Source organism: Pongo abelii, chromosome 1 (genome assembly GCF_028885655.2).
Source record: "Pongo abelii isolate AG06213 chromosome 1, NHGRI_mPonAbe1-v2.0_pri, whole genome shotgun sequence".
NCBI lineage: Eukaryota > Metazoa > Chordata > Mammalia > Primates > Hominidae > Pongo > Pongo abelii.
In genome coordinates this window covers 30337316-30361929 of record NC_071985.2, presented here as the reverse complement: position 1 = coordinate 30361929, position 24614 = coordinate 30337316, and the positions used below count along the sequence as shown (strand labels likewise).

General features: G+C 37.5%; 1 long non-coding RNA gene across 2 annotated transcripts in view; it reads right to left on the bottom strand.

Annotated features, from left to right (window-relative positions):
* Positions 1 to 24614, bottom strand: part of LOC129047939 (uncharacterized) — a 215800-nt gene that overhangs the window by 105655 nt on the left and 85531 nt on the right. The gene's annotated exons all lie outside the window — the stretch shown is intronic.

The following is a 24614-nucleotide window of genomic DNA, read 5'->3' as shown; positions in this document are numbered from 1 at the left end:
AAGTTAGTCAGGTTCCAATCAGTATATAGAAACCACAGCAATATGTTTAACATGAACATTTAAGGGTGAAGAACTATTAACTAGTAAAGGGTTAATAATATAGGTAACTAGTGGAATATAGGAGTAATAAATGCAGAAACCATCTATTATTTCTGGTGAGTAAGAATACAGATGAAATGAGTTTAGAAGTTGGAAGATATTCCACTCCCCTCCCTTGTCTAAGTTACAGACTTTATTAGAGAGAGTATAACTACTACAAGCAACTACAATCTACCTATGGCAAACAAACTTGCCAGAGGTTGCAGCCAGAGCTCATTCATAAGAGGAATCCACTGGGTATCTGGAAAATTCAGTAGAGGGTCGGGTCGGCTGGAGCTGTTCTATGGAAACTCCCTGCAGGGTGTCCATGAAGTGACAGTCCGGTCAAAGGTGGTCCAAAGAAACAATCCATTGCTGAAATAATGGAGGGCTACGGCCACTATGCAGAAACAGGCCCTCATGGCGGGTGCCTGTAATCCCAGCCACTCGGAGGCTGTAATCCCAGCTACTCGGAGGCTGAGATAGGATAATCGCTTGAACCCACAAGGTGGAGGTTGCAGTGAGCCAAGATCAAACCATTGCACTCTAGCCTGGGCAACAGAGCCAGACTCTGTCTCAAAAGAAAAAAAAAAAAAAAAGAGTTCCTCATGTAGCACTGTCTTCCTGGAGCTCTTCCACCAGAAGCAGCCCTCTGAACTGCTGGAGAAACTCACTGATGACTGAGTATTGTTGAGCCGCCTGCACATCACTGGTTACTATGGGAGAAAAAGAAAAATCACACCAGAAAGAAGCCTCTTCCTTTGCTTTGTCTTGCAGTGATCCCCCAGCACCCACAAAGGCTAACACTGAGCAGCTGTCTAAAGGGAAATTTTTACAGGGTTCATTTTCAGTTTCCCAAATCAGGACAAAAATAGACGGATGGGAGATGAGAATCAATTAATAACCAGCATAATAACATATCAAAATTTATAGACTAAGGCAAAAAAGTAGGATTTAGAGTGAAATTTATAGCATAAAATGCTTGTATCAGGAAGATAAACAAGGTCTCAAATCTGTAATATATCATCCTTAAGTTCTCAAAAAAAAAATCTGTGATATATTCTTCCACCTTAGGAAAAAAAGAGGAAATTTAACCAAAATGTGCAATAAAACACAATATAAAAAAAAAAGTATGGGAATAATTGAAAATGGAAACAGAAAAACAAGGGAAAATCAGATAAAACCAAAAGACGCTTCTTTGAGAGGGTCAATAAAACTGATAAACAACTAGTTAGTTTAAACATACCAAAAAGGGTATCAGGAATGAAAGAGGGAACATTAATACTGATTCTACAGGAATTAAAAGGATAATAAGCAAATGTTAGTAATATAGTCCTATACTAGTAATGAAATTAAATTTATGGATAAAAATCTTCCCACAGGGAAAACTTCAGGTCCAGATGATTTCATTGGGGAATTTAAAGAAATATATTTAAGTAGAAAATTGATACTAGGAGTTCTCCTCAAACTTCCAGAAAATAGATGAGAAGGAAACCTTCCCAACTCCTTTTATGAGGCAAGCAGTACCCTGATGTCAAAAATGTCAAAGATATTACAAAAAAATAATAAATTGTTGACCAGTATCCCTTGTTAACACAGACACAACAGTTGTTACTTTCAGAAAATTAAATTAAGGAAAATATTTAAAAAGATAACACATGATTACCAACCGGCTTTATCTCAAGAATGCAAGGTTGATTTTACATTTGAAAATCAATCCATGTATCTCATTGTTTATTACAATAAAGGAGAAAAGCCTGTTTAATCAAGTTTGGCCTAAAGCTGCCTCCTTACATATTTTAAGTTCGGCCTAAAGACTTCTCTGTACATCTTGAATTATAACAAGCGGAGGTGTAAACAGACCCTAGCCTACCCTTGTGCCAGTGACCAAGTTTTGGCCAATCAAATGTAGCCAACTGTTTGAACCATTTTCAAATAAGGCAAACTCTGAGTTATAACCAATCCAGCTGTTTCTGTACCTCACTTTCCTTTTTCTTTCCATAAAATCTTCTTCTGCCACATGGTTGCACTAGAGTCTCTGAGCCTACTCTGACTCAGGAAGCTGCCGATTTGTGAATCATTCATTGCTCAATTAAACTCTTTTAAATTTAATTTGGCTGAAGTTTTTCTTTTATCAGCCATAATAGATGCAGCGAAAGTACCTGACAAATTTTATTACCCATTTATGTTAAAAACTCTCAGCAAACTAAAAGAAGAAGGAAATTTCCTCAGTTTAAACAAATTTTATATACATTTTTTGGTTTTTGGTTTTTGGGGGGGGGGGGTGTGTGTGTGTTTATACAAGTAACACAATAGTTAATGGTGAAACACTGAAAGCTTCCCCTCAGAAATCAACACCTATTCATAATATAAAAATTCTCAGCAAACCAAAAATTGAAGGCAACTTAGATATTCTGAAAAAAAAAAATCAACAAAAAAACAACTACTGACATCATATTTAGGGGTGGAACACTGAGTGATCATGAACAAGACAAGAATAACTGTTCTCACCAGCTCTTTTTGACATTATCCTGATAGTTGTAGCCAGAGCAAAAGGCAAGGAAAAGAAAGGAAAGACATACAAATTGGAAAGGGAAAAATAAATCTCTTTATGAATAGATGCCATAGCTGTTTATGGTGAAAATTTTAAGTCTAACAAAAACCTATTAGAACTAATAAGTGAGCTAACACTTGTATCTTAAAAATTAAATTAGGATATTAACAATAGCATAAAGTATGAATTATGGATAAACTTGACCAAATACATGCAATTCTTCTACACTTAAAACTATAAATAAATACTAAGACAATTTAAAGAAGACTTAATAAAGGGTGGTATATGCCATATTTGTTGATTGGAAAACATGATATTGTTGAGATGTCTCTCCAAATTCTCTCCTCAAATTCATCTCCTCAAATTGATCAATGAACTTATTCATTAAAATTGGCAATCACAAAATTCTAACAAGCTTATTTGTTGAAAGTGACAAGCTGATGTTAATTTTATGTGGAAATGCAAAAGACAGAATAATTGAAACAATTTTGAAAAAGGAGAACAAATCTGGAGGAGTTACGCTATCTTATTTCAGACTTTAAAGCTATAGCTATCAAGATACTGGTTATCGGTATGAACAAAGATATACAGATCAATGGGCCAGAATACAGAAAAGAGATATAAACACATACAAATATAGCAATTAATTTCAACTAAGGTGTCAAGGCAATTCAAAAGGGAAAAGATAGTCTTTTCAATGAATGTTTCAGGACAATTGAGGATATTCCTATGCAAGAAAATAAATAAACCTCCCTTACCTAATACTATATATATAATTAATTTCAAATGCATGCTAGATCTAAATAGAACAGCTAAAATTTTAAAACTTTTAGAATAAAACAGAAAATTCCTCTGAGCTGGGAGTAGAAAAGAGATAGGAATGAAAAGCACAAATCGTACAATGATAAATTGAACTTCATCAAAATGTTTATAAATTGTTATTTAGGGAATACTGTTTTAAAAATGAAAGTGTAAGTTACATACTAAGAGGTAATATGTTCATGACATGATAAATGAGGTATATATTAAATATATAAAGAGCTCTCACAACTCTGTAATAAAAAATTTGCAATTTAAAAAGGGAGAAATATATGGACATATTACCAAAGAAGACATACAAATAGCAAATAAACACACAAAAATACTTAATATCAGCAATGTTTAGAAAAATTAAAGTTAAAAGAACAATGACATATCTCTACATGACCACTAAAATGGCTACAGTTTTAAAAGCTGATAATCCCCAGGGCTGAAAAGGATATGAAGTGACTGGAGATTGCATATATTACATATATTGCATATATTGCTAGTATATTGCAGAATATTGCATCCACTTTAGAAAGCGATATGGCAGTTTTTTAGAAAGGTGTTATATGTTCTAGCAATCCTACTTCTAGGTATTACTTTTTTTTAAAGGAAAACATATAGCCACAAAAAATGTGTGCCTGGAATTTTCATAGAACTTTATTCTTAATATAGGTCCAAACTAGAAACAAACAAAATGTCCATCATATGGTGAATGGATAAACTCATTTTGTTATAATCATATAATAGGCTCAAGAATTTAAAAAAGGAAGTTTAAAAGAAGTTAAACTTTCGATACATGAATCTCAAAAGCACTATGCTAAATGAAAGGAACCCAGTACCAAAGACTGCCTAGTGACATATTACATGACCTATACACCTCCATTTATATGAAATTCTGACAGAACTAGAGTCAAAGGAGGAGATGAGTGTTTGCTGAAAAAGGATTGAGGGTGTAAAGATTTACTGTAAGGGTCGTGAAGGAGAATTTGGATTGATGGAAACGTTTTATGTCATGATTGTGGTGGTGGTTACACAACTTAATTTGTCAAAATTAACCAAATGTTAGTCCTTTAAGGTTGGTACATTCTTTGTATACATATTATACTTAAATAACAGCTAGTTACATGAACAAATTAGGGTAAGATCACTACTCTGTCATGTCCTATTTTCTTTAAAATCCCCCAAAATAACCAAGTAAGCGGAGTACTTTTAATACTCTTCTTGTAAAGGAAGTCTTATGTGTGTGTTCTGGAGTTGAGTTAAAATCTTGAGGTGTTTCTGTTAACTTTCGACTGCACAATCTTCCTTCAACCCTCAGAATGTAGCCTTCAAAAAACAAGAGGAGCTGCTAGGGTACAAATAGATTCCTAATATGGTTATGTATAGGGTAATTTCACAAAATGATTCCCAATATTACAATTTTGTGGACAGAAAATATATCATCACACATGATGTTTAAAAATATAATATCAGTTGTTTTTGTTGATATATTTAATTCCTGGTCTCTGGTTTCCCTGAAAAAGCATTTGGTTTTCCAGTTCTTTTCAATCTTTTTCACTGGGGATACTTGAACGTTATTCAGTTGGTTAACACTAAGAAGTCTAATCTCCGTATCTATCTACTATAGCTTAGAATTTTTCATATTATAAAATTTTACATATCATAGATATTTTGCCTGCCATGTTTATTAGGCATTATATTTTAATCTGTTTTATGGTTAGTATAAAATTTCAAATCATATACCACACTGGTTTTCGATTTTGTGACTTAAAAATCTGTAATTAAATTACATTTTTTGAGTTTTTAAAAATGATCTGCAAGACACTTAAGCTGTATAGGTTTTAGTTTCTAAATTTGTGTTAAAATTTAAACAGAATTCATCAAAAAACATTTAGAGTAATTTAATTTAAATTCAATTACATCACAGTTTCTGTTTCTTTAATTTTATTTTTCTAATACAAGAAGGGAAGTGTTCTAAGCCTCTAGATGAAAACACATACTGAATGAAAACCCCTATGAAATTAGGCAAGTATACTTAATTAAAATTGCTACTTGGCTAATATGTTTTCCATACTCCCACACACTGTAATATTGTAAATATTCTTTATGCCCAAAGTGTGTATCTTTGTGAAGAAAATTAATGGGTTCTGAGGAGAAATAAAACAGATGTTATTATTCTTTGGTGTTTTAACCATCTACCCATATCTTCCTCTTAAATGGCTGACAGCACTTTAGTACAGGAAGTCTGATATAAAGGGAATATCTGTGGCTAAAGCTATATACAGATGCTCAAATTATGAAATTAAAACATAAGGACAGTTTTGTTCCCATAATTAAGGTCTGTCCCTCACTTTCCTGCTTAGAAACTGAATTGCTCAAGTTCTATCTTTTAGTCAGAGTTGTCTACATTCATCACATTTACAGATTCCTGACTGAGAAAAGTTTTAGCATTATATTCAGCATTGTGGCAAAAATGTCAGCATTGTCTTGTACTTGGGATGGCTGGTTGTGTGTGATGGCCAAGGTCTACTCAGGGAAGGGTACTCTTTGTTTGACTGAATCACTTGAGACCATAGAGAAAAGGTGCCCTGGGAGTGATCAGAACTGGCTGATCAGAGGAGGAACAGAAATGTGGAGCTGTCCAAAAGAGAGAGGTGGAGAACTAGTTTGAAGTCAAAACCAAGCCAAAAGAACTGATGAGGTTAAGAAACCAGCAGGAAGGTATACTTGAAGTGTAAGCAAGTGATGCTTAAGACTGAAGGTGTGGAATTGGGCTAAAGCTGCCCAAAACAACAGTGATATTTTCTTTGCTTCTCTTGGTGAAAGAGCAGTGTCAAGACTTAAACATTGTATAAGAACCGTTTTGCCATTTTAAACAAATCAACACTTTCAAACCATGTCCCTCCCTGCCCTATGATTGCCCCGTGTAAGCTTTTGGTTACAAAAAGCCCTCAGAACAAAAAATGCAGGCCAGTTGTAAAGCCTTCATTCACGAAGGCCCAGCCTCAGGGCTAAATGGGAGAGTTCTGCCAGCCATCAAACTTAACAGCCTTTAAACATGTGCAACATTTCTCTAAGCAAATTGGTTCCTTAATATGGTAAAATGTGCAGCACCCTAGGGGAAATACTGGTGATCTCATTGCCCAAAACTGATGGAGTCACAGCACCGTATTCCTGAAAAGCACTCATATTTTCCACTTTGATAAAACCAGAAGCAAATATGAGAGTCAGTAGGTTTTGACATCCATTGTTCATTCTCACTTAACTTTTCCTCCTATATAGCAGAGCACAGTGGTTTAATTCATAGCTTATGGGATTTTTTTAATATAAACCATTCAAATTTTTTCTATATTAATCAGTGGTTTCTAAAGATCCACAGGGATAAATAAACCCTGCAAGCTGGCAGAGGTTTCTTGTGGCACAACCACTGGTAGTTATAAACAGTAAACAAAACATAGTAACCATTTTAAGCACAAGAGATTGCTGTATCACACAGGGCATAAATCATTAGCTTAATAATTTCAGCAGCAGTGCCTCCAAAGCAAAATTAAGCCAACAGTTCCCCCTGTGGCAATAATGAAGTACTGTAATGGTAAAAGAAAAAAAACAAAACAAGAGAAGGCATGATTATACCTCAGCAATGATTGAAAATCCAAGTTCAATAAATAACTATAGGAATCTCATCTCTGCTGCTCTTTGGAGAGGTGGGAAAGGGCTTGCCTCCAACCCCCATGTCCATTCTTGTAGGCAATTTGACATGCACAAGTGCACTTTCCCTTAAGCCCCCACAATTCACATGTGCTGTAGGTAGGGCATGAAAGTGATGACTTATAACAACTGAGAAGATGATAAATTTCTCTCAGCTGTATAGGCGGACATTATTCAGAGATTTAGAGAGCAGAAAGAGTGCTAGGCCTAAGACAGTCCAATGTTGAGCTGGGCCATAAGACCTGGATACATGTCTTCCTCATGAATTTGCCAAGTGTCAAAGTTCATTTTTTAAAAACTGGCTAAAACTTTGGTCATTTGGCGTAAGTGCTATGGAACATTATCAGATAAAAGGAGTTCAGGGAGGCCATCTTGATTCCTCTGCTGTGTTGAGTCAATACTATAGAATCTTCATTTTTTACTCTTTAGTTATCCATTTTATAAAATCAATATAGTCTTATTATTATCTCTCTTTTTAAAAAAAGCTCTGAGTGGACACAGTATCTCTTTGAATTTTCTCAATAATACTGTGTATTTAAAGTAGCATTTTACCTTTAAAAACATACCCTGTTTTTATGACTACCTATTATGAACTACCTATTATGAACATATCTATCTCCTCAGAATGTATTTCGTCTAAAAATTCTATGATTTAGTCAAGCAGAAGGTATATTATTTGCACAAAGCTAACTACCAGCTTGACTATCTTATTAGTGGATTGAGGAATGATTTGATTTGATAATACAGGGATACAGATTAAACTAGAGTGTGTAGCGTCAGTGCCACTTTTACAGGATGGGCAGACCCCAGGCACCTAAGAAATAATCAACAAATGTCAATTTCCCCATTTCCTTCCTCTCTCTGTCTCTCTTTCTCTCTTTCTCTCTTTCATTCTTTCTTTTTGACACAGGATCTCACTCTGTTACCCAGGCCAGAGTGCAATGGCGTGATTTCGGCTCATTGCAACTTCTGCTGCCTGGGTTTAAGCGATTCTTCTGCCTCAGCCTCCTGAGTAGCTGGGATTATAGATGCCTGCCACCGCGCCTGGCTAATTTTTGTAGTTTTAGTAGAGACGGGGTTTTACCCTCTTGGCCAGGCTGGTCTTGAACTCTTGACCTCGTGATCCACCCGCCTTGGCCTCCCAAAGTGCTGGGATTACAAGTGTGAGCCACCGCGCCTGGCCAATTTCCCCATTTTCACTGTGCTTTGTTTTTAACTATGACACTCAGGCAAAATGGTCTTAAAGACTCCAATGTCTATGCGTATAGGTTAAATTGTAGATGTATATTTGGATATACATACTCTCCTTTACTAATCTGAAATAAGAAAATTCGATGGGAAATGGCCTTCTCTGCACCTATAAGAAAATACATACTCTCCTTTATTAATCTGAAATAAGAAAATTAGATGGGAAATGGCCTTCTCTGCACCTATAAGAAAAGACTTTTCTCCATGAACAAAATAAATTATTACATCTTTCAGCTCTCTGTAAAAAAAGACACATCTAGCATTATATATAATCACAATGCCATATGCATTGTAAGTGTGGCATAGAAGTAATTTTGCAAACAAAGTCGTGAATAGTGGATCTAATTTATGGTCAAAGAAAGGTTAAAGCTGCATCCTAAGTAAACATATAAGGGAAATGTGGTTTGTCTTTATCGCTGGTCTTTCCTCCCTTCTCCTTGCCGTTTTCTTTCCTTAACTCCTTTTTGCTCCACCTTACCTGTCCAAAATGCCATTTATTAATGTCATCATTCACATATAAATTTGGTGTCCTCCAAAGTTTCCTCATACTTGTGGTCAGGACAAAGCCAATGATAATAGGATACATGCAGTCATGTGTTGTTTAATGATGGAGAAAATTCTGTGAAACGCATTGTTAGGCGATTTCATCCCGCTGCAAACGTCATAAAGTGTACTTACAGAAACCTAGATTGTATAGCCTGCTACATACTTAGGCTATATGGTATAGCCTATTGCTCTGCGTTTACAAACCTGTATAGCATGTTATTACACTGAATACTTTAGGCAATTGTGACACGATGGTATTTGCGTATCTAAACATAGAAAGGGTACAGTAAAAATACAGTATTATGATCTTATGGGACCATTGTCTTATATGTGGTTAGTCAATGACTGAAATGTCCTTATTTGGTGCATGACAGTATTTGGAAGTTGGGCTTATCAGACATATAATTTGAAATATGTTCTGGCATTCTATAGGTGCAACTAGTAAATTTTGACAAGGATTCAGCTTGGGAGATCCTTTTGATCTGTTAGAGTACAGCATTGGCAATCTATCCTGACTAATTGACTTTAGGTAGATTCATTCTTAGCCTATTCTTCCACTTGGTGCCAATTATGTCTTGTATATATTTGTATCTCTGGGTACCTGGAGTGGGGATTTTTATAATCATGATTTGTAAAAATATATATGATATATATATACACACATATAAAATATACATGTATACATATAGCTTATATATATTTTATATGTATAGTATATATATAAAGAAATCTTACATTGCATTAATAAAAAGACAAATAGCCAATTCAAATATGGACAAGGAATTTGAATAGACATTTTTACAAAGTTATACAGATAGCCAACATGTACATGAAAATATGTTCCACATCATTAGTCATTAAGCAAATTAAAAACCACAATCAGATGCCATTTCATACCTGCTAGGAAGGCTATAATCAAGGGACAAAAAATACCAAGGGTTGAGGAGGATGTGGAGAAATTTCAACTTCAATACATTGCAATCAGGATTATAAATGTTGCACCTGCTTTTCGAAAAGTTTGGCAAATCTTCAAAAAGTTAAACACAGAGTTACCATATGACCCAACAATTCCATTCCTAGCAATATACCTAAGAGAATTGAAAACATATATACAACAAAAACTTGTACATGGATTTTCATTCCAGCATTCTTCATAATAACCAAAAAGTAGAAACAAACTTCCATCAACTGCTGAATGGATAAGTAAAATATGATACATCCATATAATGGAATAAAATTCATAAAAAGAAATTTAGCACTAATACATGCTGTAATATGAATGGACTTTGAAAACATTATTAATATGGTTTGGCTGTGTCCCCACCCAAATCTCACCTTGAATTCCCACATGTTGTGGGAGGAACCCTTTGGGAGGTAATTGGATCATGGGAGCAGGTCTTCCCATGCTGTTCTCATGACAGCAGATAAATCTCACAAGATCTGATGGTATTATAAGGTGGAGTTTCCCTGAACAAGCCCTCTCTTTTGCCTATTGCCATCCATGTAAGATGTGACTGCTCCTCCTTGCCTTCTGCCATGATTGTGAGGCCTTCCCAGCCACTTGGAATTGTAACTCCATAAAACCTCTTCTTTTTTAAATTGTCCAGTCTCAGGTATGTCTTTATCAGCAGCATGAAAACTGACTAATGCTGTAAATTGGTACCAGTAGAGTGGGGCACTGCTGAAAAGATACCCAAAAATGTGGAAGCGACTTTGGAACTGGGTAACAAGCAGAGGTTGGAACAGTTTGGAGGGCTCAGAAGAAGACAGAAAAATGTGGGAAAGTTTGGAACACCCTGGAGACTTGTTGAATGGCTTTGCCCAAAATGTTGCTAATGATATGGACAACGAAATCCAAGCTGAGATGATCTCAGATGGAGATGAGGAACTTGTTGGGAACTGGAGCAAAGGTGACTCTTCTTATGTTTTAGCAAAGAGAGTGGTGGCATTTTGCCCTTGACCTAGACATCTGTGGAACTTTGAACTTGAGAGAGATGATTTAGGGTATCTGGCGGAAAAAAATTCTAAGCAGTAAAACATTCAAGAGGTGACTGGGGTGCTGTCAAAGTCATTCAGTTTATAAGGGAAGAAGAGCATAAAAATTTGGAAAATTTGTATCCTGACAATGCGATAGAAAAGAAAATCCCATTTTCTGATGAGAAATTCAAGCTGGCTACAGAAATTTACATAAGTAATAAGGAGCCAAATATTAATCCCCAAGACAATGGGGAAAATGTCTCCAGGCATGACAGAGGTTTTCATGGCAGCCTCTCCCCTTACAGGCCCGGTGGCCTAGGTGGAAAGAATGGTTTCATGGGCTGGGCCTGGGGTCCCCATGCTGTGTGCAGCCTAGGGACTTGGTGCTCTGTGTCTCAGCTGCTCCAGCCATTGCTGAAAAGAGCCAACATAGAGCTTGGGCTGTGGCTTCAGAGGGTGCAAGCCTTAAGCCTTGGCAGTTTCCATGTGGTGTTGAGCTTTCCAGTGCACACAAGTCAAGAATTGGGGTTTGGGAACCTCAGCCTAGATTTCAGAGGATGTATGGAATGCCTGGATGCTCAGGCAGAAGTTTGCTACAGGGGCAAGGCCCTCATGGAGAACCTCTGCTAGGGCAGTGCAGAAGGGAAATGTGGGGTTGCAGCCCCCACACAGAGTCCAGACTAGGGTACCACCTAGTGAAGCTATGAGAAGAGAGCCACCGTCCTCCAGACCCCTGAATGGTAGATTCACTGACAGCTTCCACCATGCACCTGGAAAAGCCACAGACACTCGATGCCAGCCTGTGAAAGTAGCCAGGAAGCAGGCTGTATCCTGCAAAGCCACAAAGGTGGAGCTGCCCAAGACCATGGAAACCCACCTTTTGCATCAGCATGACCTGGATGTGAGACATGGAGTCAAAGGAGATCATTTTGGCACTTTAAGATTTGACTGCCCTGTTGGGTTTCGGACTTGCATGGGGCCTGTAGCCCCTTAGTTTTGGCCAATTTCTCCCATTTGGAATGGCTGTATTTACCCAATGCCTGTATCCCCATTGTATATAGGAAGTAACTACCTTGCTTTTGATTTTACAGACTCATAGCCAGAAGGGACTTGCCTTGTCTCAGATGAGACTTTGGACTGTGGACTTCTAAGTTAATGCTAAAATGAGTTAAGACTTTGGGGGACTGTTGGAAAGGCATGTTTGATTTTGAAACGTGAGGACATGAGATTTGGGAGGGGCCAAGGGTGGAAAGACATGGTTTGCCTGTGTCCCCACCAAAATCTCATCTTGAATTCCCAAATGTTGTGGGAGGGATCCAGTGGGAGGTAACTGAATCATGGAGGCAGATCTTTCCTGTGCTGTTCTCGTAATAGCAAATAAGTCTCACGAGATCTGATGGTATTATAAGGGGGAGTTTCCCTGAACAAGCTCTCTCTTTTTGCCTGCTGCCATCCATGTAAGGCATGACTTGCTCTTCCTTGCTTTCCACCATGATGGTGAGGCCTCCCCAGCCACTTGGAACTGCAAGTTCATTAAACCTCTTTCTTCTTTAAATTGCCCAGTCTCGGGTATGTCTTTATCAGCAACATGAAAACTCACTAATACAATTATACTAAATGAAAAAAGCCATACATAGAAGGCCAAATAATGTATAATTCCTTTGATATGAGAAAAATCCATACAGAAAGAAAGTAGATTAGTAGTTGCTAGGAGATGAGGGGAGTGGATGTTGGAGTGTGACTGCTAATGAGTATAGAATTTTTGCAGGGGTAACGAAAATGTACTGGAATTAGTAATGATGGTTGCACAACTTTGTAAATATGCTTAAAACCAAGCAATGTACACATTTTATGATATGTGAATTAAGAATTTTATTTTATTTCAGTAGCTTTTAATGTGTAAGTGGCTTTCGGTTACAGGGATGAATTATGTAGTGGTGAATTCTGAGATCTTAGTGCATCTGTCACCTGAGTAGTGTACATTGTACCCAATATGTAGTTTTTTACCCCTTGCTCACATCCCACCTTCCACCTTCTAAGTCTCCAAAGTCCATTATATCACTCTGTATGCCTTTGCATACACATAGCTTAGCTCTCATTTATAAGTAAGAATATACAATATTTGGTTTTCCATTCCTGAGTTACTTGAGTTACTTCACTTTGAATAGTGGCCTCCAGCTCCATCCAAGTTGTTGCAAAAGGCATATTCATTTCTTTTTATGGCTGAGTAGTATTCCTTGATCTATATATATATATCCATCTCACATTTTCTTTATCCACTCATTGGTCAATGGCATTTAGGTTGGTTCCATATCTATGCAATTGCAAATTGGGCTGCAATAAACATGTGTGTGCGTGTCTTTTTCATATAGTGGCTTCTTATCCTTTGGGTAGATATCCAGTAGTGGGATTGCTGGATCGAATGGTAGATCTATTTTTAGTTCTTTTAGAAATCTCCTTGCTGCTTTCCATAAAAGTTGTAGTAATTTACATTCTCACTAGAAGTGTATAAGATCACAATTTTTAAAGCATTTTTAAAAATACTAGTTGCCATTTCCATGTCTCAACCCATCTAGACCAAAACTAGCAATTCCCTCTTCAACCAGGTCTGATTCAATGCAAAATAAGGATTCAATTGAGTGATATCTTTATCTGTTGTTGTATCTAGAAATGCCTCGTGTACCTGGTAGGTCAAAATGGTTCCTAGAAGAAGTTTCTGGATACAATCTGAATAGTACATACCAATGTACACAATCGCCATTTTCCAATTTAACAGTCACCTTTCCAGATACACAACCCTTTACTCTTCCTTGACTTACTCCTCTTGATTTGTCTTCCATAAAAATGAGACATATCATGTACCTTTTCATTTTTATTTGATTATCTATTGCCTATCTCCCTGTTTAGAACTTAAGTCCCACAGGACAGGAAAGCTGGTTTTGTTCCTTGCTGTTTTCCTAGCACCTGGAACAATACTTGGTGCAGGGCAAGGGAGGCACTGAAGAAAAACCTGTTAAGTAAGAAAAATTTGAGCATGTGCTTTTCCTCAGTGGGAGATGGGAAGGAATAAAAATAATAGAGTTATCCAATAATTAAAGCCAAGAGTGTCAAGTTCTCCCCTAAGCCCTCTCATTTCTGATAGGGACTTGCACATATTCCTGTGGCCTCTGAAACTGAGCTCTTATACATGCCTGGCCCTCTGAGCTCTAAATGTCAGTGTTCCCACCTTCATCTTCTGCTTTCTGTATCCGCTTCACTCAAAGATCTTGTCAAGTGTTTCCGAAAGCCTAGAAATGTAACCCTTATTCCCAATTGAAATGTATGCTGGATAGTTTGGCTTGGGAATCTAGGCTCTAACCTGGAAATAAATTCTGATTACGAGTGCTGCAGTGGCCAAATCAAAGGCTAAAGGTCTTTCTCTTATCTGCTACTGTTCATTCCAAATGCATATTTTGGCCAAACCAAATATTCTAGGGATATGCAAGTCACAGCCTGTGGCCTCAGGAAAACTAGTCACAGAGATCTCTGAAAAAAAGAAATCTGTCACCTCATTTCTGAGGGTGTACTTATTTTCCCTGTGTTTGACCTTAAGATTTACTTTTAATTATCACATTGTATAGGCCTATGCTGAACTATTCCAAATAATTCCATTCGTTTATAGCTGCTTTCCTATATTTCTGCTGACATTATGTACTGGATAAACCCATTTAATTGACTTTCAGACAATAGGCTTAAAGTACTAGATAATATTCATATTTAAAAATGAATTATTCAACCATTCCTAATATACCATATCTGATTCTATCACTAGAATCTAACAATTTGAAACCCTGATATGGTTCTTAGGGCCCCTAAGGCACTAAGAGGAATTACTACTCCCACCTTTACGTGAGCTCTTTGTAGATTGAATATGCAGAGCTCTTTGATGCCTTAGTTTTATTTAAGCCTCCATTTCCAGGATGATTTCAACTGAATAAAAATATCTGGGCTGGAGGAGTGTGGGAAGACTATTTGCCTTATCCCCACATACCCCTAGTGATGGTCCTGATGACAACACACATCGGGATGTTTTGAATCATCCTGATGATTGATTTGATTTTTCCACTCCTCACCTAGACTTTTGGCATTGCCTAGACAGAGCTGTAGCACTTTGGGCTGTAGTCAGCCACTTGCTTCCAGCTGCATGTTTTGCTCCACATTCTGCTTCACCTTTCTTCTTGGCTACACTCACCCTTGACTCCATATGTTTTTCTCCACGTGTCATCCCAGCCTAACTGAGCACAAAGTCTCTAGCTGTTCCCTGTCCAAGACACACATCTTCCTTGAATCTTGCTCAGTAACAAGTCAGTGTGTTTAATCAATCCTTTATAGCTTTACAAGATATAGCAATGGCTAAAATTGGTGTGGTTAGAAAAACCCACCCTCCTAGTTCAGAAATCAATAAGCATTTACTCTGTGTTTCCTTTATGTTTAGTGTGCAACCAGATCTGGAGAACCTAAGTTATGAATTTCCACTCCTTAATCTTACCTCTGACCAGCGCAAACTATCTGTGGAACAAATCAATTCCATTTAGCAAATGCTGTATTTCTTGAGAGGCAGAGTGCTAAGATGCCTCAGGGATTACAAAGATAAATAGCATACATTCCCTATCCTCAGACCATTTTCACGATACATAGAAGTAGGATTGTAAATTATGAAACTGTGAGATTAAAGAAATGTTCATGCCAAATTTGAACTGATGAGAAATCCAAGTTATATAATTCTTGCAAAATAGCATAATTTGAAAACATAGTTAATTGCAAATTGTGTTTATGTTATTGTCATCACCCACGCCACTAGGAAAATGAAACACAAACTCTCCTTTGTCAGTATTAGGAGAACCATTATCGATTACTTTTTGTATCAGAATTTCTGAAAGTGAGTCTTGGTTTTAGAATCTAAGCAAGCACTGTTATTATCATTTCTTATCTTGTTTTTCATATCCTTGCACAATGTTACTCAAGTTCATTAAATGGTGCTGCTAAAGTTAGTGCTGAGAAAAAAAGAGTAAAGTTAATAACTCTGGAATAGACATATGATGTGATAAAGCACTATGAAGGAAAGCAAACAACCACCAATATTAATGTATGAAAGAGTCCTCAGCAAAATAATAAACAAAATGTAAAAAGCAATTTCAAAGCAAATATATACTAAATATATACTAAAGAATTAGAAATTCGTAAGTTCCAAAAATGCATTCCCCCTTTGGGAAAATTTGTTTTGAATTATTTGAGTTTTAAGTTATGCAAGTATCCAGGAATAACACTTCTCTCATATGAAAAGCAAGTGCCCTGCACTTAAATTTTATTTCCCACAGCTCTACCTTACAATCCCTGCAGTTTAGTTAGAAAAGTCTCTTTATTATTCCACACATCCTCTGCCAAGGAAACCAGTATTATTCCTTTCACTGTTTCTTTTATTATGCTCTTCTTCCTGTTTTAAATATCTTAACTCTTCCTACCCACTAATCCAAATATATGGCCTAGTTTCAAAGGCCCACTCAAGCGCCACTTCATCTGCAAAGCTGTACCTGACTTAGTAGAGTCACAGGATTTTATACTTGGAATAACTCTTAGAGATTATCTAGTTCAAATATTTTCCATTGTGCAACATAGAGACACTTAGAAGGCTTTTGAAAGAGAGTTAGAAATGGGAAGGGAAGCAAAGTGGGCAACAGAGTTCGGGAGCTCTCACCTACTTTAATCCAGCACTGCTTTCATCATTTTAATTATTTACCTTTCCCAGAAAGACATTGTTTGAACAAAAGTTTCCAGAGCTTTAGATCATAAAAATCCACAGTTCAACATGATGAATGAAGAAACTAAGGCTGAGTTGAATAGTTTATCCTGATTCACAAACAATCTAGAAAACTAAGCTAAAACCCTAGGATCTCTGGACTGCCAGCCCAGCTACATTGATATCCCTATTTTGTTTATCACCAAAACACTTACAATTTCCTATTGATGATTCTATAGTGTCTTTTGTTATTTACACATATGTGTCTTGTCTAATACACTGAGTATGGCTGTTCCATGGCTGAGTGTAATTTATGCTCTTCCACTCTTCTCTGAGCAGAGAACTGGGTTCACAGTATGATTGCTGACTTTTCTTCCCAGGATAGACATTCTTGATTCATATATAAAATTAGACAAGCCAGTACTTAGACAATCAACTCCATGTATTGACTGAAATAACATAAACTGCATCCTACACAGAAACTATTCTTAATGTTGACATTAATAGTAGTCAGTACAGCTACATTTTTCATAAAAATTAATATTTCTGCCTCATTTTTAGTTTTTCCCTCATGTATACAAACCTAGGCTTAATCAGTTAAACTCCTTGTTCTAAATGACACCTGGTTTTTAACCCTTTAATCTTTTTGGGTAGCTTTCACTATGGCAACAAGACATTTTAACAAGAAAAACTAACCCTTTATTATTTTTTTTAAAAAATCCCTAATTCTTGATCTTTGTAAGTTCTTCCTGTAGCTGCTTCTTTCTTCTGATACATTTCTTGTAAGGCTACACTGCACTTGGTACCTTTGTTTCCTCCCCTCCCAGGTCCATCTTTGGGTACTATATGATCTACTTCTTAAAAGTGGTAATGTCAACCATTGTGGAAGACAGTATGGCAATTCCTCAAAGGTCTAGAACCAAAAATACCATTTGACCCAGCAATCCCATTACTGAGTATATACCCAAAGGAATATAAATCATTCCATTACAAAGATACATGCACATGTGTGTTCGTTGCAGCACTGTTCACAATAGCAAACACATGAAATCAACCCAAATGTCCATCAATGATACACTAGATAAAGAAAATGTGGTACAGCTACATCTTGGAATACTATGCAGTCATAAAAAGGAATGAGATCATTTCCTTTGCAGGGACATGGATGGAGCTGGAAGCCATTATCCTCAGCAAACAAATACAGGAACAGAAAAACCAAATACCACCATGTTCTCACTCATAAGTGGGAGATGAACAATGAGATCACATGGACACAGGGAGGGGAACAACACACACTGGGGCCTGTTGGGGGAAAGCGGGAGGAAGAGCATTAGGAAAAATAGCTAATGCATGCTGGGCTTAATACCTAGGTGATAGGTTAATAGGTGCAACAAACCACCATGGCACACGTACACCTATGTAACAAACCTGCACATCCTATACCTGCACATGTACTTCAGAACTTAAAATTAAAATTAAAACAAGTGGTAATGACCTTTTATTTGTAATTTAAATTACCTTTTAATACTTTATCTTTCCTATTCCTCTATGCTTTCTTTATTTCATTCACTCCCATAAATATTTGACTGTCAAATCTACTTTTCTAGGAGTCTCTTCTCATCAACCCTTTTAGACCAGGGCAAGAGAAGTCCCCTTCTAGACTCGAAGCTTTAGACATTTGCTCTATCTCCTATCCTCCCCCTCCAGGGCCAGTTGTCTCCCAGCCTACATTCTCCCTTCTGATTCAGACGCTGGGTACCTGGGACCATCATAATTCCTATTCATATTCTCTATCTCATTGAATCTACTTCCAGGGCCTAGTGGCTTCTTGACTTCAGGACTATACTTCTAAACATCCAGTGTATCCCAAGATCCAAGTGGTGACTAAGGAGTGGTTGTTTGTGAGAAGCGGGGATGAAGTGGAGGTATCATCGAGTTCACATTCCTTCCCTGCCCCATCCCTGCCCCATTTTCTATAGAATAGAAAACAAATTTCTTCTCATAGTTTCAAGATCTTCATAATGGCTTCACATAGCTCCAAGCCCGGGATTTCCCATGAGTGACCCTGAGGCCTGTGCATGGATAGGGCTAGTGGGAAGGAGGGTAAAGCGGGAGGAGAAGAGGTCCTTTTTGAGTTACTGCCACCATATTTTATCATGGAACTGTAATTCGAACTTGGCCTTTGAGGTTGATATGAAAGCATATTTGTCATGGTAGGAGGTTAGATACTTTATTTAACAGTTTGTGGCTTGATTTATAACTTTTAAATATTTAACATATGGTACACAGTCCTCCATTTGCAGTCTTGTCTTAGGACCTACAAATCTTAGAGAAAGAGCTGAGTCTTTTCTCTCTAAGGCCAGATTAATTTCTGAGTTCCTATTGGTCTTCTCTTTAAGGGTGCCTCATTTGCATATCTAACTTAAAATATCAAAAGCTGAGTTGATATTCTCCTCCTTATCTTAAAGCTACTTGCCTATGTTTGTGTCTTCTCTTAGTTAATGCCATCACTATCCACTCAGTCCCTAGCTATAGGTTTTGGAGTCATTCTCAACTTTTCTTTTCCCTAACCCTCAGCATTTAATCAGAGATAAAATATATTATATGACTGAAATATCTTGACTCCATCTTCTCCTTTCAAGCCCCATCTGTCAGCTGATTCATTTTAATAGCCATTTTACTACCCTCTTCCTTTCCCTCCTTAATTCACTGTCCACATTTCCACCAGCATTACTATGTTCACATTCCCCTCCTATCCCTGATCCCTGCCCCATTTTCTATAGAAAACAAATTCCTATTCATAGTTTCAAAGTCTCCACAATATAACCAGAGCCTACCCCCACAATCAGGCTTACTTCCCCCAATCATTCTTATCTCTTCTTTTTCACACTCATCTACACAGCCATACATGCATGCACTATAATCTAGACGATACAGACTTGTTAGATACTTGTTAATCCCAGACTATTTGAACATTTATAAACTTGTCAGAAACTTTCACATGCATGTACTTTTACCTAAGCCACTGCTTCTGTCTGGACCATTCTCTCCTTATTTACATTTCTGTAAAAATGCGATTAACTATACTATTGCCATTTACTCTGTGAAGTCTTCCACAATTACTCACCAAAATCACTGTCTTCCATGATTACCTAACATTTGTTTATGCCAATATTATTCTACTTAAAAATGTTGGCCTATAGCCATGTTATAAATGAATGCCTCTCTACTTTCTCTAGCCCTTAAATATAAATTTATTGTTTGCAGGGACTAATCTCTACTCATTTTTGTATATTACTTGTGCCTCGTGTATTGTCCCAGAGTAGGTGCTTTGTAAATGTTTGTTTAATTTCTGAGTGAAATTTTAAAAGAGATCAGCTTTAATTAAAAAAAAAAAAAAAGAAACCATACAACATATTTCCTTAAAGGGGGCTATCAGGATTTCTTTGTTCTATTCTAGCCCACTCTGCAACCTTCATTTATTTTATCATAGAATTCTAAGATTTCTCTCTCCAAAATGGGTTTAACATCCCTTCTAAAAGCTGCAGTGGTATATCTGCAAAACCTGTCAAGAAGCCCTGATGAAAGGCAGTGCCGAATTGCAAGCATTATTACAAAGACAGGTGTGGTGTTCAATTCAAAACCAGCCACCTGTGCATCCTCCGTTTTCAGAGATGACTCGCACATGTTCATCACAGGTTCCCCAAGTCACTTATTGCCCGTGCACTCCTTAGAGGGAGACCATCTGGAATTGCAGAGTTTTCTATCCTTAAGCTCTTTTAATTTTTCAGTCACCTGCCCTGACATAAGACAGGTTCATTTTCTGTTTATAGTATGTCTCATGGGCAGTTTATGGATCTGTTTCTGGCATTTTCCCTCCAATCATCTTGGGAATCACAGCATGAAGGTGGTGGGCGGGGGTAGGAGGAATCCAGGTTAGACTGTTTAATTTTCTGTTACGGGATTTCTGTATCCTTTTGGGTTTTGGAACTGGTAATGCCAAAATGCTGCTTCTTTACAGTATACAGGCAAAGGCAAATCATTTAAGTCTACCAAACATCTGGATAATAGTGACAGTATTAACAAATTACTTGACAATTCAGAAGTGATTTTCATGTATATTATCTAATTTAATTCTCATTACAATCCTGTGAAGTACATTTCCTGTTTCACAGATAAAAAAAACAATGGTTCACTTTTGTTTTCTTTTGCAAGATCACAGAAATAATAAGAGCTAGGAAGTAAGTTTTTTGAATCTAAATCCCATGATCTTTAGTAGAGTATAACATATAGGGAATAGCCAAATAATTAGGAAACAAATATCAGCTATATTTCAGATAAGCGATATATTATTTACAGAATTAAGATTTATATATAACATAGTAAAGTCTCATTCATATGTAATAAAATGTGCTTATAAAAACATAAAGTTCAATTAGAAAAAGGGTCAAAATTGCAATATTTTAAGACAGTTTTAGTACTAGTAAACATGGTGTATATGATAAACTAAAAAGTAAAGGGGCAAGAGGTAAAATACCAATGAGATTATGCTGGGTCAGATCCAAAGCCAGCACAGCACTGGGTCTCTTGCCTAAGGTCCATGGTGACCACTCCTTGTCTATTGCCAATGTTCACTCAAGGCCCAAGCACTCTTTATTCAGCTGGTGGCAAATCCAGCCAGGCTTGTGTTTTTCCCTTCAGGATGACGAGCTACCCCTAAGCCCAGGGCAAGTCCTAAAATGTCATCTGGGAGCCAGGACTTGGAATCAGGATCCTTAGGAATTTACTTGGTGCTGTATTCTACTATGGCTGAGCTGGCAATCAAGGTGCAAGATTAAGCCCTTTACCTTCTTTGTTCTCCTTCCTCAAGCAGATGGATGATCTCCCTGTGGTCACCGACACCCCAGGCCTGAGGCAAGTACTAAGACAAGTACTGCCTGGCTACCACCAATGTTCACTCAAGGCCCAATGGCTGCTCAGTCAGCTTATGGTAAATGCTGCCAGTCCTGTGTTTCTGTCTTCATAGAAGTGGGCTCCCCTCTGGCCCAGGGTGGGTTCAAAAATGCCATCCAGGAGGCAAGGCCTGGAACAAAAGAAGCCTGTTGTTTTTTTTGTTTGTTTGTTTTTTACTGACCTGATACCCAAGATGCAAGACAAACTGGTCTTTACTCTTCCCTCTCCTTTCCTCAAGCAGGAGTCTGTCTGCGTGTCCACCACAGCTGGGAATATACTAGGTCACACCTGAAGCCAACATGGGTGTCACCCAAGGCCTGTGGTGAGTACTTCCTGGTTACCACTCATGTTTTTTCAAGGCTCAAATGCTGTTTAGTCAGCAGGTGATGTATCCTGCAAGTACAGGGTCTTTCCCTTCAATGCAGTGGGTTCCTTTCTGGCCCAGGGTGTGTCTAGAAATGTCATTTGGAAGTTAGGGCCTAAAATAGGGGCCTCAGGAATTTGTCTGGTGCCCTATTATACTGTAGTTGAGCTGGTATCCAAGTTGCAAGACAATGTCCTCTTTACTCTCTTCCCTCTTCTCTCTTCAAGTGGAAAGAAGGAGCTGTGAGCTGCGCTTCCTGGGGCTGTGGGAGGGTGACACAAGCACTCCCTTAGCCACCCTAGCTGGTGTCTCACTAGGTTGTGTGCACCCCAAGTTCACTGGCTCTGAGCCCAGCACAGCACCAAAACTTGCACAGGAATTGCAGTCCTTGTGGCCTAGACTGCTTTTCAAGTTTATTTAGGACCCCAGAGAGTGTTAGCCTGCAGTGGTGGTAATAGCAGGAACCCAGGTTCCAAATGCTGGCATGGATTATTTTCCTTTGGCTAGGGCTGGTCTAAATGTTCCCTCTGTGGTTGCTGGTTGAGTTCTGCACATGTTGCTTTCCACTGTGGCAGGCAGCACTGAATTCCAATGCAAAGTCCCACAATCACTGAGCTCTTTCTCCTGCAAGCACACATATTCTCTCTCCATTCCATATAGCTGCTGCTGATGGATGGAGTTGGGGTGGTGTTGGCCGTTCAAGATTGTCTTTCCTACCCTCTTCAGTGCCCCTTTCCTTGATATGATGTCAAAACTATGTACAATGATCACTCATCTGATTTTTGGTTCTTATGAAGACTTTTTCTTGTGCAGATAGTTGTTTAATTTGGTGTTCCTGTGGGGAAGACAATTGCTGGAGGGTCCTATTCGGCCATCTTGCTCTGCCTCCTCCCCAGGGTTTTGTTTTAGCAATGACTATATTACTTTTATTTCTAATAGTTTCATTTTGTTCTTTAGTGTTTATGATCTGTCATTACATTAGGTTATTATTTCTTCTTCAAATGTTTTGATAATTTTATATTTTGTTAAAGAACTATGAACATACTTATTAATCTCTTCCAAATTGTTCTATTATCTCTGTTTTTAGTATGTTATTTTCATGCTTTTCTCTGCCTACTCTCTCTCTCAAAATTGTGTCTCTGTAAATAAAAATTGTGTGTGTGTGTGTGCGTGCATCTGTGTCTGTATATGTATACATGCGACATATTATCTTTAGTTGGTGACTGCTTTCCTCTGTTAACTCTCTCTATAGATTGTGTCTTTGTGAAAAATAAATAAGTTGTATATGCACAGAGAGAGATCACTTTCAGTGGGTGATTTATTTTTTCCTTTGTGTGTCCCATACATCCAGGGATGCAGAATTTTCTTTATAGAGTTATTGAGGTTTTATTGTTTATGCCTCAGTACAGAAGATTCCTCTGGTATCAGACCAGTTTTTAAAAATGAATTTCAAAGCTTATTATTCCTGCTTTATGTATTACTGCAAATTTTGACCACATACTTTTGGTGCAGCTTGGGTTCTTGACTTTTCTCTCAGGAGATGATTTATAGCTACTTCCAGAGCCTGGGAAGTCAGTAAGATTGTTTTTGCATTTCGCTAGGGCTGTCTTCAAAATCTTCGAAGATATTTTTTCTAATCCCCTATCCTGGAGGGACTCAAGGCTGCATCTGACAGTCTTATGAACTGCTAGGGTATCACTTCAAGGTTCCTTTTGGAACTGAGTTCTTTATTTGTTTCTGGCACTTAGTGATTTCCTTTCTTTCTTTTGAGATTCACTATATTTTTTCTTAATTAATTTACATGGTATTATATGAGGCATTTTTCTGTGTTTATATTTGAAGAGTGATCATACAAAAGGCTTCACGCAAAAATAAATTCTGCTTGTAATTAGTAGTGATTTAGGTTAGAACATTAAATAAGAGGACTGGCTTGAGTAATTATTTCATTCTCTGATTTTATATTTAAGATACATTTTCTAGAGTGCCTAACTCCCTATTATACCAAAATATGGAGAGATACATACACCACTTTTTTCCCCATAGCAGACAGCCATAGTGATTCTCTTAAAATTTAAATCAGATCATGTCACTCTCAATGGCTTTCCATCTCATTAAGTACAGAACCCAGTCCTTCACATGCACCAAAAAGGGCCTGCAAATCTGACCCCCTGATAACTCTTTGTCCTCATCTCTTACTATTAATACTTTCCTCTTAGCCCACTTCAGTCCAGTCATATTAGGCTACTTATTGTTCCTTGGAATACTAAGCAAGATACCACCACAGACACTTCACTCTTGCTATTTCCTCCATTTTGTGTGTATTACATGAACCATTCACTCTCTAATTTGCTTTAGTACTCTGTTACCTTCCATGGCAACCCAACAAAAAAGAAAAAATAAAAAAACACACGTACACATTCCCTATTCCTCTAACCCTGCTGGGTTCTCCTGCTTTCACAGCACTCATTAACATCTGACATAATATCCATATACTTGTTTATTTATTTTTCAGCCTCCCCCATTTGTCACAGACTATACCTTCCAGGAGAACAGATATTTAACATGTTCTTGGTTTTTTATCTGCTGATGTATCCCAGTACCAA